Here is a 13,336-nt window from a genome sequence, read left to right on the forward strand (position 1 = left end):
CTGTGTGCAGTCATATGTGTTCATTAGAGAAAGTGTGTTTTCTTCATGTGCCCTGATCAATCATTGATGATGATTTGTTTTAATTAGGTATCTGGTTATAGCAGAAGTTGACTTTTTATAGTTTTTCCCTATACTGGGTATTCACTTAAGTTTCTATATGTTTTATTTAGGATTACTGTGTCCTTCTTTATATGACATTGTAAATTTCAACTATATTCTGATACCACATTACAGCCACTGTTCAGACTCCAACAGTGTTAGCTTTCTGCTCAGATCTCTGCAGTTGTTTTTATCACACCAAGTGTATAAATGTTCAAACCAGTAATGATCAATTGGTGTCTGTTTCTCTCTTTATGAATTAAAAGGTAAAAAGGTGGATAGTTTTCAGTGTATTGCAAGGATATTTCCTTCTACACAACAAATCAGCATAGAATAGGACACCTTCTAAAGGTTTTTTTTTCCCTAATACTTGCCTGCAGTCCAGCCACTATACAAAATGGTTCATCACAGATTTCATTCGTCTTGGTTGATCATGTTTGTTGTTAACATAATTGATTCTATCCATTTGGGTTTTCAGTTAATTTTTTAATTCAACACAAGCTCAAAAAACCAGTGGAAAGCATTTGCTGGGAAGTGGAAAAACAATTATAAAAAAAGTACTAACAGTACATCAGAGGTATAAGATAGAAGGATAGATAATCAAGCTCTTATAAATTCTTTCTGTAACACCACAGATTCATTTAAGTGTAAATTAATTTTGCATAAAAAAAACTAAAAATATGCCAATTTATACTCGGCACTGTATCAGATACAGTCAATTCTTTCATTAGCTAAAATTCTTTACAAACACTAAAACTACAGTTAAATAACCATTGAAATTCATACTTTTTTGGCCAATAATAAACTAGTGAAAGGAGTGTTAAAGTATATATTTTAATGCTTGTGACACATATCAGGAAACACTAATACAGTTTAATAAGAGTCACTAACATTTAGCCTTGTTAATAGGGCATAACTTTTCTCTATTCTTCAAGCCTAATTCAGACCTTTCCTAAAGCATAATAATGTCATTAAAATATCTGAATTAACTTTTAATACGTTTTCTTGCTGTTCATCTCAAGGGTCATATTCATCTCTGCCATTGACAGTTAAATGAAACTGACACTTCTAAATGCATTTTTCAGTAGGCTTGGTGTCTATTGAATCTAGCAATTACTGGACGCCCTGTTATTACTGAAATTTTCCTGAAATATTACTGACTGACTCTTATGCCTGTTTAAATCTTCATGAATTCTAAAACCACATGAAATAATGTTAACTCTTTTGAAAGTATCAGTTTCATAGTTTATCTAGGATAATGTATCTTAAACTGTGGGTTACCAGTGGTCCTAAAGGCACCTGGTGGTAATGACATAATGACAGTGTCAATCTCATGCCACTTAAATGTAGGATCTAAATTAATGATAAAAAATAGAGAGTCAGAGGTAGTCTAGAGTATTGTGCAGAAATTTTCCAATTATTTCTCTTTTCTTTTCATATTAATATGTTACAAAAAGAGCATCAGTGAATTTTTATATACAATACTTTAGTATCAGACCTTAAATGGAAGTCCTGACTGTCTGTGGTATATGCTGAGCACATCACACTGAACAATAACATCAAGTGATGTTTACCAAATCTCATGGCTAAATTATCAGTTTGCAGTTCACGATTTGCCAGAAGAACAAACAACTGGCCTAACAATGAAAATACTCATTCGCTTTGTGACCCTATCTATTATGTAGGGATTTTGTCCTTTCCTCTTCATATGATGCTCTCTTTTGCAAAGTGTTCAGAGATTCTTTAAGAAATACATGTAAAGGGATTAACTATTTCGAATATTTAACCCACCTTAAGGTAGAGCTCAAATTAAGTAGTTCTGGAAATTTTTTTAGAAGCAGGAGTGATCTTTTATTACATGTGGAAGTTCAGAGCTTAATCAGGACATAAAAAGAAAAAAAAGTGGTTAACAAGCCATTCAGTATTAAGAAAGTTTTAAGTTAACTTCGTATTTGTAGTCAGTGAAGTTGTCTGCATGTTCAGTTTCCTGTTAAGTAAGTTGTAAATATGCCGGACACCTTAATGTTTACTAGTAAAGTAGAATGAGATAAATGGAAAGCTGAGTTTAATATTTCTTATAGTGTATAACATGGCGGGGGGGACACCATGAGCAACCGCTCATTCGACACAAAGTCAAACCAACGGTACCAAAAGATTTTTCGGAGAGAGACAGTACCAAAGGAGTCCAGTCTTCGTCTCAGGTCACTGGATAGCGTCCATGTCTCGCAACCATATAGCAAGACAGGAAGCACCAGGACTCTAAAGACTTGGACCTTCATCCTTTTGCATAGATATCGAGAGCGCCACACACCCCTTTCCAGCGACCTCATGACCCCCCATGCTCTCCCAATCCGTCTACTGACTTCATAGGAAGAATCACCAGAGACATGAATGTCACTTCAAGGTAAGTAAATCTCTCAACAAGGTCGACACTCTCTCCGCAGACAAACACACTGCTGATGGCTGTGCCCAAGAGGTCATTAAAGGCCTGGATCTTGGTCTTTATCCAGGACACTCGAAAGCCCAGACACTCAGACTTCTTGCTCAATCTCTTGAGTGCCCCAATCAGAGCTTCTATTGACTCTGCGAAGATCACAGCATCGTCAGCAAAGTCAAGATCTGTGAATCTTTCTTCACCAACAGATGCCCCACAGCCGCTGGACCCCAGGACCTTGCCCAACACCCCGTTCACATAAGCATTGAACAGAGTACAAGCAAGAATACACCCCTGACGAACCCCAGAATCAACTGGGAAAAACACAGAGGTTATGCCTCAACTCTGTACAGCACTCACAGTACCAGTGTATAGGCCAGCCGTGATATCCAGCAACCTCCTGGGAATCCCGCAAACTCTCAGGATGTCCACAGGGCAGCTTGATCAACTGAGTCGAACACTTTATGAAAATCAACAAAGGCTGCAAAGAAACTCTGCCGATATTCGCGTTTGCGCTCCATGAGAACCCTCAGTGCCAGGATGCGGTCGATGGTAGACTTCTTAGGCATAAAACCAGACTGTTCCAGTCGCTGGTAGGTGAGCAAGTGATCACAGATCCTATTGAGGACAACCCTAGCAAGGACCTTACCTGGCACAGAGAGCAGTGTTATCCCCCTGTAGTTGCCACAATCCAGGCGATCACCCTTTCCTTTCCAGATAGGGACGACAAGATACCATTTTCCAGTCAGTTGGGAGGATGCCAGTGTCCCAAATGGAAGCAAAGATTGCTTGCAATGCCAGGAGGACAACCTTACCACCAGCCTGGAGAAGTTCACCCCAGATACCACAGATCCCTGCAGCTTTTCCTCTCCTCAGCTGGTTCACCACCTGTACAATCTCATTGAGATTGGGTGGTTCACAGCTAATTGGAGGATCAGCCTCAAGACCCATGGACCCAGAGATATTCAACATCCTAGCCGGAGGATCAGCTTTGAACAACTGCTCAAAGTAGCCAGCCCAGCAGGTCACAACTGCAGTGTCATTCATAAGGACCGTTCCATCAGCCACCCTGACTGCAACTCTACGAGGAATAGATTCAGATGTGCGTAATGCTTTGATTTCTCTGTAAGCAGGACGTGGCTTGCTAGATCACAGATGGTGTGTCACTCGCTGACAGATTCCTCTAACAAACGCCTCTTTATCTGCCCTCAGAGCCCTCGCAGCTGCCCTTCTCAGTTCCCGGTATAGACCAGAGTTGCCATTGAGCCCTGCCCTGCAACTCCTCTTGATGATATCCAGGGTGCCCTGCAAGATGAAACACCTCCTTCTGGAAAACACCGGTAACACCAACACATGGAGTCCTGAATGAGGCACATTACCTGCATTGTGAGGGAGCGTCAGTTACGCCACTACGGCCATGTGGCGCATTTCCCCGAGGGTGATCCAGCTCATAAGATCCTCATTGTTGGGGACCCGAGTGGCTGGACCAAGCCAAGGGGTCGCCCATGTAACACCTGGCTGTGGTAGATAGAGGGTCATTTCCTGACAGTGGAACTAGACCGTGTGTCTGCCTGCGGGGTTGCCAACCAAGATCCCGAGCTGTTTCATCGTGTAGTGGGTGCGGCAATGCACTGTACCAGCGCATGCTACCCAACTTGACTTGACTTGTATAACATGTATTATTTTATTATAATTAAGAAATTGCTACTTTGATTACACTTTGTATGGAACTGCAATTGTAAATGAATACAACCATGCATGTTAACCGTTGCTTAGAAAATTACGTTTATTTTTGAGTTCAACATCATAGTTAAATGTTAGTCATTTGTAATATTGTATCGATAGATAGATAGATAGATAGATAGATAGATAGATAGATAGATAGATAGATAGATAGATAGATAGATAGATAGATAGATAGATAGATAGATAGATAGATAGATAGACTCATTATGGTCTGAACACACCAGAATGACTAAAAAGAAACATATGCTGGCATAAAATCGTAACATACAGTTATGTACATTGTTGCAAGAGTGCACATATGGAACTAGAAACTGATCGAAGTTTCTGCACTGCACAGCTTCCTTCTAAATACTGCTCTTTCTTTTCTACTGCACACAGAACTGAACAAGAAAGATGGCAAGCCAGTGAATCATTTGAAAAAGAAAAAAATGACAAGGCAACTACAGCTTCTAAACCAAAAAAAACAGATGAGATATCACATCAAAAACATTTTTTCTTAAATTGAGAACTCAAAAAACAAGCCTTGACCTATCTACTCGATATATTCTTTTTGTAAACCTTTCTGGACTTTTTTGAGTACAGATTAAAGGACTTAGTCTTTTATGAATTTTATTTTGTGTTTTTTTAAAGGCTGACCAATATAAATATTGTTATTGAAATTATTGTGCATTGTGATTTTGGAAAGATTTAATATAGGTTTATGAACGGTATATACACTATGTTTATGCTATGCACTGTTCTCTTTTTTAAAATTTTATTTACATTTTATCCCTTTAAATCCTTCTTATAAGCGTATATATAAGATGTTTTGCAAAAGTCATGTTATATAATCAGAATCAATCTTACAGTGACTGCTTACACAACAGTAACAATATTGTTAGTTGAGATGGAGACATGATTAGGTTTAAACATGCAATGGAGTCTAATCTTCTTTTCAAACAAGCTAATTATTTACAGATAATCACCGTTACAAATTAAACAAATAACAGCTCGTCTTAGGTATGAACAGAACTATGTAATAAATACTATATATTCACATTTTCTTTGCTGAATGACAAAACAATCCAAGTATTTTAGGTGAACATTTAAAAAACAAGATAAACAATAATAATAAAACAAGGTTAAACAAAAAATTGCAAATGTGATCAGCCAAATTTACCATTTACTTTACTCGTATTTAATTTTCCGAGTGTGTCATTACACCTTCAGTGGATCTGAACCTGTGAATTGCTTTGACATCTAGTTTTTAAACTATTAGACCACACTGCTTACCAATATTTATAAAATGCTATTCCACAATGTAAGATAACATTATCAAAGCCACTTTACTCAGTTCATGTTCACAGCCTTTCCTGGCAACATTGGGTATTATGCAGGAGGCAGCCCTGGGCAGGGTGATAGTCCATTGAAGGCCCAGTTATTCACACACACAAGCACTCGGAGACAATTTAGAGTTGGGAATTATTGTTGGGAATTTTTATTATATTATTTATTTCTCACACCCACCAACACACGCAGGGCAAACATGCACAATAAGAGGATTTTAACAGCATACACAATAAGATAATTCTTCCTTTAAATCAGTATGAAAGCATTTTTCAGCATCCTAAACTACTTTGGATAATTCTTTTCACCATTATATGTAGTAAAAGCTTTGCGATAAATCTTTTAATTTGGTTTATCTTTCATATTTTTCATTAGTACAGAAATTATTAGATTGAGGCAGTGTAAGCATGTTCTTCAAAACACATCTTTTACAAGTTACCAACTTTTGCAAGGTTTTTTTACTTTTTATTTTCTGCTGTGCGCTCTTGTCCCTGTTCTTGTTTCTGTCTCAGCAGATTAGAGTTCATGATGATGTCTAGACAACTAGCACAGAGTTATAATGCTTTCTGGCACTGAATGACACCGGTGTCAATGGAACATAATGCTACTCTGGCCATAGTTTTTCTAAAAGGATGCATGCTACATGAGCCTGGCCTTAAATATAAATTCAGCAGCGAACATGGCAAAAGACAACAAAGTAAAAAAGAAAAGAAGATATTTTTATAGTGTACCTCATTAATGAGTATTTTGTTGGTATCTTCAAATCTTGTTAGCTCATAGACAAATTTTATTTTATTTAGAACATTCACTCAGTCTGGCGTCAGGAATGCAGCAGCGTCTACAAAGAGAGAAACAACAAGTTTTGTGACTGCTGCTAATTCTGAGGTAATCCTTGCTTATCATCTTAGGCAAATAAATCTCATAAAGGGATTTCCTGTTACAAATGATTTCCCACACAAAAGTCATCTGTTTAGTGCAGCATTTGTGTTCAGACATTTTAAATGAGATCAACAAAGTAGCAAATTAGCAAGATTTCAGATTTCTTGACTAATTGCAAATTATGTGTAATACCTAAGGACAATGGCAAAGTTAGCATTTCCTTCTTGTACAGAAACTCATTAACAGCCACCAGAAAAATGCTATTTGGTGCCAGCCAAGCTTCTGCTTAATTGTCAAGTGACTTCTTTATTGTTGGCTGGTATGGTGGCAATGTGCTTAGTGATGTTGTCTCCCATGTTGGATTCCCATGCATTGCAATTTACATCTGCATTGCTTTTTGGGATAAAAATAATAATAATAATAATAATAATAATAATAGTATTCATTTAACACCATTCTTACAGTTTTGCAAGTCAAGGTGGTTATTACAAAAAGGAATAACAGCAATTCCAGCTTCCTCCCTCAGCCCAAAGATAAACTAATTGGTAACTCAAAGTGTTCCTGTGTGGGAGAACGCTTGAGAAATAGCATCCTATTCAAAGCTGGGCTCTGCCTTAAAACCAATAGATTCTGATTGACAGTATTCCTGCATTACAAAATGTGAGTTTAGATGAATGGATGTGGTTGCTTAGATTAATACATATCAGAATTGGCATGCCTTGACTTCAACTTAGTGACAGACATTTTTAGAACTTTACTGCATGCGTCAGTGTTGCTACAATGGATCTATTCATGACTTTCCTCATTGACACAGTTGGGATGAGTTGTTGCAGCCATTGTTTGAGGAGAAAGAATATAATTATTAACTATTTTTAAATAGGTCATAGCTTTTTAACTTCCTTCTACAGTGCATTTCATTATTGTCAGTCAAAATTCTAATGGCAAGAAAATATTTTTGAGTGAATTTCATCAGCTGCACTTATTATTTTTAAATTATTGAATTTGCTTTGAAAAGTGTGGTTTACTAAACACCCAATTTTAGATGTGCGCTACCACTAGAAAATTTTACATGATAATATGAAGATGTATTATTCGTCTAATGTCCTTGAGGCTTGAATATGTGGTTAAAACCCTTTGGTATATGTCAAAACGTGGGAAAGGCATTAGGTAAATATATTATGATGCCCACAGTAAACACTTTTTAGAGCTTATGTGAAGTTTTATCCTTGATATTTTTATTTTAAGTGTAATTTATTATATAGATTACCCAAAACAAGTTTTATTTTGATCAGGATGACAATGACAATGTATTAAAGACATATATACATATATATTGTGGCAGACGACCAGGGACCTTGCCCCACCAGAAAAGCCTGGAGCAGGGAAGGACCGGGAGAGGGGCAATGTATTCCCCTGGATGCAGGAGGGGAGCTCTCCTGGATTCCATCAGGGCCACGGATACACAGCTGGGAGGCTCATCCCTATAGGGGTCCGTGGTCGCCACCAGGGGGTGCCTGGATGGTTCCTGAGCCATGGATTGCAGCACTTCTACCACACCAAGAAGCGCTGCCAGAAGATCATCAAGGAGCACCTGGAGCACATCCAGGTGTTCCCTAAAAGGGTCCGGGTCACTCTATTCGGAGAGCCTGGAGGAAGCAGATGGAGCTTGTGTGTGGAGGAGTAAAGGCAGCAGAAAGAGAAGAAGAAGAGTTAAGAAAGAAAGGACTGAGTTTGGGCTGATTAGAGCACTGTGTTGTGTGCAGGAATAAGAGAAGGCAATAAATAGTGTGTGTTTTGGACATTTGATGTCTGTCTGTCTGTGTACGGGGCGCTGTCTTCCACAATATATATAGTATACAGTACTTTTGCATACAGTATACGTATATATATATATATATATATATATATATATATGCAGTTGGAGATCCACAAAGGGAGAAAAAACGAATCACGTATCATAAAATAGTTTTATTCCTGAGCTTTCAACCCCTATCAGGGGTCTTCATCAGAGGATAATGCTTAGACTTACAAGAATCAAAGGCAATATATAGCAACACATTCAGTGGGGGGTGGGTGGAGGTGACTAAGTCAGTATAATCAAGGGGGGGGGGGTTGTATAGTTTAATTAATGTGTATATGTCCTTCTTAAGTTGGCATATGCTGGGTTTATGTCCAAGTGTCTGTTGATGGCGTTTTCATCTGATAGCCAAGACTCGGCCAACTCTCTGGCGCTTTTTGTAAAAAAGGCTTTGGGATTATAAAGTTTAAAAGTATTTTATAATGTGATGATTGACAGAAATAAACCATCCATTTGTTTTTAGAACCTGCTTAAACAAGTTTAGGGTCCCAGGTGTTCTGTACAGGCAGCTTTGGACAGAAGTTAAGAAATGAAGCCTATGTCTCGTCCGTTACAGGAGATGGACGTCTGAAGCGGAGCTCCGTTAGCAGCGGCTTTATTTACTCACTTATTTCTTATTATTTTGAGGTGTCCTGTATTTACCCGACCCAAGGAGCTTCCACTACAGTATATAAACATGTGTAACAAGAAGGGAGGTCAGTTAGAACCAGAAAGGAAACTTAAAGCTACATCAAAGTCTAGACAGACATCAAGCCCAAGTGCAAGGTACGGCCTCTCAGAGACTGACCTGGAACAGGCAGACAAATGCGCAGACTTCCTAGGGCCCCACTTCACTGCATCGTCTCCAGTCGAGAGCAAAAATGGGAGCGAAGGTGCAAGTGATGCAGATCACGATGGATCGCTGATTTCAGAAGATCACTCGAAACTAGAAAAGATATACTGTGATGACCACATCCTAACAATCTTCGTGGTTTAGGAATTATGGTGTCAGTCAGTCCTAGATTGACCAAGCATCTTGCTATCCAGTAGATGTGTTTAAAATATTTTTCAAATGCTCTCTGCTTACCTAGCTCCCCTCTTATTGGCAACATTTACAGAAGCTAGAGACAATCAAATTCTACCTCAAACCTTTCGTCAAGCATTAATCACCGTCTTTCCTAAACAAAATAAGGACTTGTTACAATGTGCATCATACAGACCAATTTCACTTGTGAATAATGATCTTAAGATACTCTCAAAAATTATAGCTAGAAGGATGGAGAAAGTGCTGCCTTCGGTAATATCACAGGATCAAACTGGATTTATTAAAGGCCGACACTTATCTTCCAATCTTCGACACCTGTTTAATGTAATATATTCACCAGCAAAGTCAAACATGCCAGAAATATTATTATCATTGGATGCAGAAAAAGCATTTGATATGATTGAATGGAAATACCTTTTCACTACATTAGAGAAATTTGGGTTTGGCCCGAATATTTGTGCATGGATCAAACTACTGTATACCAATCCAGAAGCTTCAGTTTGTATTAATAACATTTGTTCAGACTACTTTAAGCTAGAACGTGGCACCAGACAAGGATGCCCCTTGTCGCCACTGCTGTTTGCAATTGCCATTGAACCACTGGCAGTCCACTGTCGAAATTCTTATCAGATAAAGGGGATTATCAGAGAAGGACTGGAACAGAAAATTTCTCTATATGCAGATGATATGCTTTTATATATATATCAGACCCAGAAAACATTGTGCCTGCAGTTTTAACAGCACTTACAGAATTTCAAAAGATCTCTGGTCTCAGAATTAATTTGAATAAAAGTATATTCTTTCCAGTGAATTCTCAAGCATATAATATTAGATTGGACACCCTACCTTTTACCATAGCAGATCAGTTTAAATACCTAGGGGTAAATATCACAAGTAAACATAAAGCTCTTTATCAACAAAATTTCGCCATCTGTATGGAAAAAATTAAGCAAGACTTGCATAGATGGTCAACCCTTCATCTCACTCTAGCTGGAAGAATTAACGTTGTTAAGATGACTATCCTTCCTAAGCTTCATTTTTTATTTCAAAACATTCCAATATACATCAATAAATAATTTTTTAAGCAATTAGTTTCAACCATCACCTCATTTATTTGGAACTCAAAACATTCACGTATCCGAAGAGCGACCCTACAAAGACCTCAGGCAAAAGGTGGCATGGCTCTACCTAATTTTCAGTTTTATTACTGGGCAGCAAACATACAAGCTATAAAAACCTGGACACAAATAGATGAACATACACAGGCTTGGTCCGCAATAGAAGTAAAATCCTGCAGTACTTCTTTATATTCCCTGCTCTGCGCCCCAATAAATGCAAGTTATCGCAAATATACTAATAATCCAATTGTGCTTCATTCACTCAGAACATGGAACCAATTTAGAAAGCATTTTAAGATGGAGAATCTTTTATCTGTGGCACCTCTGTAAGAGAACCATCTCTTTCAACCCTCACAAACATATCTAGTTTTTAATATCTAGAAAAGATTTGGGATTAAATTGCTCAGAGATCTTTATATAGACAATATCTTTGCATCCTTTGAACAATGACATTCCAAATTTAACCTTCCAGCTACACATTTCTTTCACTATCTTCAAATTAGAAACTTTGTTAAACAGGACCTGCCCGATTTTCCTCATCTTGTACCCTCCACCATGCTGGAAAAAATACTGCTCAATTTCGAGGACTTAGACACCATTTCTGCAATATAAAATTTTATTAGAGTCCCTTCCTTTCAAAGATCCAAGAGGACAAGGGGAAAAATATCTCTTAATATATCAGAAAAGGAGTGGAAGGTAGCAATGCAGAGAATTCACTCGAGCTCCATAAGCGCAAAGAATAGAATTATTCAACTCAAAATTATATATCAAGCTCATCTGTCTCGCTTAAAACTGTCCAAAATATTTCCAGGGCAAGATCCAACCTGCGAACGCTGCAACCAAGCTCCTGCCTTACTGGGTCACATGTTTTGGGCCTACACCAAATTAACATCATTTTGGACCAAAATTTTTAAGTGCCTTTCAGACAGCCTTGGTGTCAGAATCCCTCCTAACCCATTAATAGCTGTGTTTGGTGTTCTTCCAGATGGATTTGAAGTGGAAAAGGACAAGCAAACTGTGATTGCATTCACTACACTTTTGGCACGCAGACTTATTTTGTTAAATTGGAAGAATCCTAACTTTCCTCTTATAAGTCAGTGGGAAACTGATGTTTTATATTATTTGAAATTGGAAAAAATCAAATTCTCAGTTAGAGGATCTGTACAGAACTTTTTCAAAACCTGGCAGAATTTAATCAATAATATTTTAGAATAAGAAGAAATAATTATCTCTGCATTTCTTTTTCTTCTCCATTTATCTTTATTGCCCTATTAAACTCAACAATTTAGGTATGTTTACAAGCTTTAAGTATTACTCCTTTGGCCATGCTCTCCTTGTCAGGAATGGGGTTTGATTTGTTTTCAATCCTATTTTTTGTAAAAATTGATCTATTTGTATGGAATCCATCCATCCATCCATCCATTTTCCAACCCGCTGAATCCGAACACAGGGTCACGGGGGTCTGCTGGAGCCAATCCCAGCCAACACAGGGCACAAGGCAGGGAACCAATCCTGGGCAGGGTGCCAACCCACCGCAGGACACACACAAACACACCCACACACCAAGCACACACTAGGGCCAATTTAAAATCGCCAATCCACCTAACCTGCATGTCTTTGGACTGTGGGAGGAAACCGGAGCGCCCGGAGGAAACCCACGCAGACACGGGGAGAACATGCAAACTCCACGCAGGGAGGACCCGGGAAGGGAACCCAGGTCTCCAGGTCTCCCAACTGCGAGGCAGCAGCGCTACCCACTGCGCCACTGTGCTGCCTTGTATGGAATGATTACAATAAAATTAATAAAATATAAAAAAAAAAAAAAAAGAAAAGAAATGAAGCCTAATCAGGATGCCAATCTATCACAGAGCACACTCACGTACTCACGCTCATTCAAGTTCAAATTAGAGGTGCTATTTACCAGAACGCACACACCTTTAGGAACTGGGAAAGCAAGATCCCTGAAAACATTGGAACGTGTATAATTCACACGGTGTATACTGTACTGTACAAGTCAGTCAACTGAAGTCCATTAATTATTATTACCATACTGCAGACTAAACCATTGCATTGTTAAAACCTAGAATGCAAAACATTTAACACACTCTATAAACGCGACTCCAAGTTCCTTTTATCATGTATGCTTCGAGATACAGTCAGCCTAATTTATCTATCACTTATCAAAACCTATTATATATTGAAATAATTAATATTCTGTTCTAACTGCTGTTTGCACTGCTTTCAAAGTAAATCTGCTTTTAAATTGTGATGTTAAATTCAGCTACTGAAAAGAGATAATGCTACTTTAATTAAGGTCTTGAAAGTTGGCTAACCTAAATCCTTAAAATAGCTTTGTCTCAATCAATTTTCTTGTGATGTTCTGCTTTTAGTAGTTTGTAGGGATTAGTGACATTAAATGGAAACATGATCCAGGAGACCTTCTGGAAAATTCACAACAGTTTAACTAGCCAATACTGGAATTGGAGATGTATATAATCCTCCCAGTCTGGACAATTTAACTTCTAAAACTGTTCAGGACATAGAGAACATCCTTCTTTGTCCAACTGATACATCAATATATTTTTGCATTTCTCTTATAATTGGAGTCTTATGATGCCCAAACCTAACTGCTTGCCAAGTTGTCATGTCTACAGTATATGAAGAATACACTACAGTGTCTACTATTTAAGCTTCTCACTGTCAGTGACACAATTTAATGTTCATTATTGCTCAAACTGTACTGTGATAAAAACAGAGTATGCATAGTATGTGTATGACTTTAAAATGACTTGTCTTGATAAAAAAATATACAGAACACTAGCTGTTGAAGAAACTCTCTAACTGGCTACTTG

At 38.0% G+C, this 13,336-nt stretch overlaps 1 protein-coding gene across 1 annotated transcript in view; it reads right to left on the reverse strand.

Annotated features, from left to right (window-relative positions):
• LOC114653468 (cadherin-18) overlaps positions 1–13,336 on the reverse strand; it is a 1,070,530-nt gene that overhangs the window by 925,377 nt on the left and 131,817 nt on the right. Inside the window, exon 2 of the mRNA XM_051928932.1 lies at positions 6,337–6,443. The gene's annotated coding sequence lies outside the window, so the exon portion shown is untranslated. The remainder of the gene's footprint in view (positions 1–6,336; positions 6,444–13,336) is intronic.

The sequence above is a fragment of the Erpetoichthys calabaricus genome, chromosome 6 (assembly GCF_900747795.2).
Source record: "Erpetoichthys calabaricus chromosome 6, fErpCal1.3, whole genome shotgun sequence".
NCBI lineage: Eukaryota > Metazoa > Chordata > Cladistia > Polypteriformes > Polypteridae > Erpetoichthys > Erpetoichthys calabaricus.